Genomic DNA, 6,993 nt, shown 5'->3' with positions numbered 1-6,993 from the left:
TTAATTCTAAGAAGTTACTTTAAACATGTTTTTTTGACATTATTTGAGTCTCTCCTATATTTTCTTTTCTTAAATTCTTTTTGAGAGTTTTTTAGCACTTTCATAAGTGCCTATTATAGCCTTCTAAATACGTAACATTTTCATTCGATGCACCGTATCCCAAGGTAGATATTTTCAGTTCCCAAAGAACTAAGATATACTTAAATATTCACTCCTCCTATCATAAAAGTAATCTTCTATGAAATAAAATAAAACCTCAGTTTCTACTTTTATTATAGTTTTATAAATAAACCCAGGTGACATCTTTTTTGGAGTTATTTTTAATTGACTCATAATAATTGTACATATTTATGGGGTACAGTGTGATATTTTGATGCATTTATACAATATATAATGATCAAATCAGGGTAATAAGCATAACTATTGCTGCAGACATTTATCATTTCTTTGTGTTGGGAACATTCAAAATCTGCTTTTCTAGCTATTGGAAAATATATAATAAATTGTTGTTAATTATAGTCACCCTACAGTGCTATAGAACACTAGAATTTATTCCCTCTATTTAGCTATAATTTTGTATGCATAAACCAACACCTCCCTATCCCCCACTCCCTTTGACCTTTCCTAACCTCTAATAACCACTATCCTACTCCCCACCTTTATGAGATCCATTTTTTTACCTTCCACACATGTGATATTTATCTGTCTGCATCTGGCATATTTCACTTAACATAATGTCCTCCAAGCTCATCGTTATCTCATATTGCCAAGAATGACAGGATTTCATTCCTTTTTATGGCTGAATAGTATTCCAGTGTATATATATACCACATTTTCTTTATCCATTCATCTGTTGATAGACACTTAGGTTGATTTCCTATTTTGGCTACTGTGAATGGTGCTGCAATAAACCTAGCAGTGCAGATATCTCTTCAACATAATAATTGCCATTTCTTTGGATATATACCCAGTAGTGAGATTACTGGATCTTATAGTAGTTATATTTTTAGTTTTCTGAGGAACTTCCACACATTTTTCCATAGTGGATGTACTAATTTACATTCTCACCAACAATGTATTAGAGTTTCCCTTTCTCCACATCCTTGCCAACATTTGTTAATTTTTTGTCTTTTTGACAATAGCTCTTCTATTAATAACTGCGGTGAGATGATATCTCATATGGTTGTGATTTGCATTTCCCTGATGATTATTGATGTTAAATATTTTTCATATACCTGTTGGCCATTTGTATATCTTCTTTTGAGTGATGTCTATTGCCCATTTTTAAATCAGATTATTTGGTTTTTGCTGTTGAGTTGTTTCAATTTCTTGTATATCGTGGATATTAATCCTTTGTAGGATGAATAATTTGTAAATAGTTTCTCCCACTCTGCAGGTTGTCTCTTTGGTATATTGATTGTTTCCTTTGCTGTGCAGAAGCTTTTTAGCTTGATATAATCCCATTTATCTATTTCTGCTTTTGTTGCCTGTGCTTTTGAGGTCTTTTCTATAAAATCTTTGCCAAGATCAATATCCTAAAATGTTTCTTCTATGTTTTCTTCTAGTAGTACCAGAGTTTCGGGTCTTACATTTAAATCTTTTATCCATTTTGAGTTGAAATTTGCATACAGTAAGCTGTGGGGGTCTAGTTTCATTCTTTTGCATAGGGATATCTAATTTTTCACCACTGTTTATTGAAGAGACTGTCCTTTCCTCAGTGAGTGTTCTTGACACCTGTGTTGAAAATCAGTTGGCTGTAAATGTGTGGATTTATTTCTGGTTTCTCTATTTTGTTCCATAGGTCTATATGTCTGTTTGTATGCCAGTACCATGCTGTTTTGGTTACTATAGCTTTGTAGTATATTGAAGTTAGGCAGTATGATGCTTTCAGCTTTGTTCTTTTTGCTCATGATGGCTTTGGCAATTTAGAATCTTTCGTGGTTCCACATGAATTTTAAAATTGTTTTTTCTATTTCTGTGAAGTGGAAATGACTATACCGTCAGAAATATCTATGGATTCAATGCAATCTGTATCAAAATGCCAATGACATTCTTCTCAGAAATAAATTTGTTTTTAAACAACTTCATTGAAGTATCGTTTACATATCATAAAATCCATCCATTTGAGGTACACAATTCAATTATTATGCTAAAAAGCTTTCTAATTTTTAAACACACTTTCTTTCATTGGATACTGATTAGAGTAAGACTTGTGTACTTCTAGTTCAAATTTATAATGTCTTCCAAAAGTACATCTAGGTGCAGATTGCCACTATCTTAACCAGGCCCCAAGTTATTGTTTTGCCTCCTTTGTTACTATAATGCCCAATAAATTTGAACCTGAGCAATTGGGTCAACAGAGTCTCTAATAGTGACGGTGCTTGGCTCCTAAGTCTCTAAGTCTGCTAAGTCTCTAAGCAGAACTATTCAAACCACAGCAACTTAGAATATATGTCCTTCTTTGGGCCTTTCTCTAAAGTTAACACTTACAGCATAGAGTTGCTATTCAGTTACTTTACCTTTTCAGTCAGTGAAAAACTGGCATGATACAATAATATTGACTGCTTGTTTTTATGTTCATTTTAGCTAGAGTCCTCTGAGAAGTTTCTTGCTGATTAAACATTTCCATATACTATTCTTATTATTTATTTAATGCTTATTATGTGTCAGGCATCATGCTAAATAATTATGTATTATCTCATTTGATTTTCATGACAACTCTAATAAATAGCTATTAGCATCTTTATTTTGAAGATGTGGAAATATATTCCCCTATTTTACAGATGAGAATATTGCCCACCAGAGATGTAAAGTACTTTCCCAACATCACATAACAAGTAGTAGAGCCTGACTATAAAGCCCTCCTAACTACTTTTCCAAGAGTAGAGATCATGAACTGCATGCTCAATAAATGTACCATTATTATGATTTACAATTATTAACCCATAAATACCCTGTGTGATAGACATTGTTAACCCTCACTTAATTGTTGAGAAAACTAAGGGCCCAAGAGTTTAAGTGACATGCTTAGCGGCACACAAATGCTAAGTGGCAAACCTGGGGCTTAAATTAAGTACACCCTTGAAACTCCCTGCTGGAGTTCAAATACTGGTTGTGTTACTTACTAGCGCTTTGACCAAGGGCAAATTATTCAACCTTTCTGTGCCTCAGTTTCCTCATGTATATTATGAGGTTAATGACAATAGCAACTTAATGAGATTATTGTGAAGATTAAATTAGTTATAATATATAAAGCACTTAGAATCAGAGTCTGTTACATAAGTGCTATATAATCGCTATTATTAGTAGTAGTAATAGTAGTTACTATATCAAACTGCCTCGGGGCCATGTATTATTTGTCCTATCAAGAGTACTATTTTCTAGCCTCATTATCTTCTGCATAGTACTGTCTGTTTCCTTGCAACTATTTCAAACCTATTTTTCAGACATACACCAAACCAATCAAAATTATTTTTAAAGATGTAGGACTGAGTTTCTTCACAATGTGCATTTATGATTAATGTGCTTTCCAATGTAAGGCTATATGGGAGCAGAAATTCACTATTTTTTGTGTGTGATAAGGGCAGAGTTCCTACTGCTCTAGAGAATCTCTATAGTCTTGTTTCTCACAAGCAGCAGGGGAAATACTGCCCTTATCAAAGCTAATGAAGTGAGAGGTCCACATCAGTATTATCAGCAGTGAGCCCAAAGGAAAAAGGCCCAGTTCTCCTGGCCAGGGCAAATATCAGCTGGAGCCCTGGGGAGGCTTTTTACAAATTTCAAACACTACTTAGGGGGTTAGAGTCATTTCTAAAATGCAAAAAGTGCCTTTCTGATAAATAGACTTGCTAGCTGATAACTCTTGAAAATGAAAAGACTAGCTGGAAAGCAAATATCAACCTAAAATATAGTAATGTTTCTCATAACTAGTGAATGGCTACATGCAATAACTGGTTTGCAAAAAAGGCTAAGCTTGAATGAATCATGTATTATGCAGATGTGTGCTAAATATATAATTGTGATTAGAACTTATGTGTAGTTTTTCCATTTATTAGTTCATAAAATTTGTCTCAAGGGCCTACTACAAGCCATGCATTCTATGTGGGTTCTCTGATATTGGGAATATATAATAACATCAAGTCCAGAAAATGCCCTAACTTGTAATTTCCATCGTATATCCCTGTTGTCATTCTGGGATTTCTTGGCTTCATATAGATATATTCTAATTTAGCTCTGGATCCAGATAACCAAATCAGGAGGATCCTGAAATATGCACACCCCAGGATATTTTACATCCTGCCATGGTGATACAATGTTTGTAATTAATTTACTTTGTTTAAGAGAAAATCATTATCTTGTTTGCGATCAGTTAAATAGAGGCTAAATGACTAGTAGATATATGTCAGTCATTTTTAAGATTTGTCTTAAAAATATATGTAGTCTGGCACCTAGGTTCCAAAAATTGTTATGAAAATTTGAAGACTGTTCTTCAGTCAAGGACTTTCAGAAGCTATGCCCCCCTGCTAGAACTTTCAAACAAGCTCTCAAGGTTAAAAAAATTGATTATCTGGTTCCAAGAAGAGATACACAAAAAGGAGAAATTAATTCAATCTCCACTGCATTGTGATCCTATTTCTTTAATTACTCAAATCTAAATACTTCAGTACTGATTGTGGTAATTGTTCAAAGATGTTCTATAGGTTTAAAAATCCTCTTAAACAATGGTCAAAAAAGCTTATGAACAAATTTTGTTTTTTATCGTCCAAACACAAAACTGATAAGAATAAAATCAAAGTCCATACCATGTATTTAATGACAATTTTGAACAGTCTATATATAATATATTTATATCTTGTCCTAACAATATTGAAAAGGTATTTATGATATATACTACTTGCCGTATTAGAGTCTGTTCAAGATGGGAACAACGAACCATAACTGTTGTCCTTTTTTTTCCAAGTGACTTTAAAAAGACCTTTATACCTTGCAATTAATTGGCCAACTAGGGAAATCTGCTGTAGAAATAAATGCAGTTCAAATAGTATTCCATAGTAGATGGCATTTGTTCAGAAACCTTTTTTCTGAAGACTATTAAAACATGCATGAGAAACTACCAATTACTTAGTCCAGAGAGAGTTCCTCACAGAAAAGGCTGGGGGACTTATCATACAATAATAATAAAAACACTGAACGTGTTACCCAGGGCATGAGATCATATACTCTTGGTGACTTTAGTCACCGGGTTTTATATCTAATTAGGTCGATCAATGTGCTTCAGCATCAGTTTAAATAGTAGACTCCTTATTGAAAAATTAAAATTTATTTGCATGAAATGTGCAGAGAACTGCAAATCTTAAAGTGACATTGGATGTTTTACTCACAAGAATACTTTTCATCACTATATAACATTTTTGATATCCATCTTAAAGTGCAACAGCAGATGAGAAGGTATTAATCCTCACATTTCCCTAAAGACTCCAACCACCTCAATTTACTGCAGAAGAAAATGCCTGCAACACATGATACAAATGCAGTTAAAAACATTTTGTCTCTTCTTTTGAACTGAAATCTACATTTGAACTTCATTCATCCAGAGTCTTTATTTTTAGTTAAATTTTTTTTATTTCAGCATATTATGGGGGTAAAAATGTTTAGGTTACATATACTGTCCTTGCCCCACCCAAGTCAGAGCTTCAAGCATGTCCATTCCCCAGACGATGCGCACCGCACCCATTAGAGGTGAATGTACCCATCCCCTCCTCCCCCCTCCCACCTGCCCGACACCCGATGAATGTTTCTACTATATATGCACTTAAGTGTTAATCAGTTAATACCAATTTGATGGTGAATACACGTGGTGCTTGTTTTTCCATTTTTGGGATACTTCAGTTAGTAGAATGGATTCCAGCTCTTACCCCAAACCAGTCATTTAAATTAAGTTACTTTGCAAGACATGAATATTTACATGAAATGCTTTTTATTTACCCTCTTATTTGATCATCAGTTTATTTAAATTAATTCCATTTGGATAGTTGAAATTTGACTGTATTTGTTAGATAATGGCCAATGCTACAATCTGTGCCAAGGTATGTTTTCACCTTGCTTTTCTGAAACCAATTGCTGATTTAAAGTAGAATATTCCTAGTAATATTTGATTTGGTAGAGCCTCATTGTTAACCCTTTACTTGCCAGTTATCTGGCACAGAAAAACACAGGACTTAACAAAAAGCTTGAGGAGGCATTGGAAGATTATTCAGCCCTCATCTTGCCTAAAGTTGTGTCAGTACTGGCCTCTATCTGGGTGTGGAATTGTGCCCACTCAATATTCATAGTGGTGCTGATATTGATTTAATCAAGATAGGTGATGATACATTTTGTCAGACAGAAGGAGAGAAACAATAAAACTCACACTGGGAAAACAAAATGAATACACTTTCATCACACAGACATTTTTCCTGTCTGTTGCCTGAACAAGCATGGAAGGAGATGAGTCAACAAATAATTTGGCACTGGAGAGCAAATTCCAGCTAGATTTGGGACACAGCAATTTGGCAAGATGGTAAGAATAATTGAGGGCATTGTCACTAAACATGTTAACGTGAAAACTAAATTTCCTCTTTGTCATTCACTACAGTTGTTCTACTTGAGCTTGGGTTAATATTGTAACACACTCAAGAGAGCATCATTTTCAAGACATAGTGTTTTGAACTTCTTTTTTTTTTTTTTTTGAGACAGAGTCTCACTCTGTTGCCTGAGCTGGAGTGCTGTGGGGTAGCCTAGCTCACAGCAACCTCAAACTCCTGGGCTCAAGCAATCCTCCTGCAATAGCTGGGACTACAGGCATGCGCCACCATGCCCGACTAATTTTTTCTATATGTATATTTTTAGTTGTCCAGCTAATTTCTTTCTATTTTTTTAGTAGAGACGGGGTCTCACTCTTGCTCAGGCTGGTCTCGAAGTCCTGAGCTCAAATGATCTGCCCGCCTCAGCCTC

The sequence above is a fragment of the Propithecus coquereli genome, unplaced genomic scaffold, assembly GCF_000956105.1.
Source record: "Propithecus coquereli isolate 6110/MARCELLA unplaced genomic scaffold, Pcoq_1.0 Scaffold31, whole genome shotgun sequence".
Classification (NCBI taxonomy): domain Eukaryota; kingdom Metazoa; phylum Chordata; class Mammalia; order Primates; family Indriidae; genus Propithecus; species Propithecus coquereli.
This window is presented reverse-complemented; position numbering follows the sequence as displayed.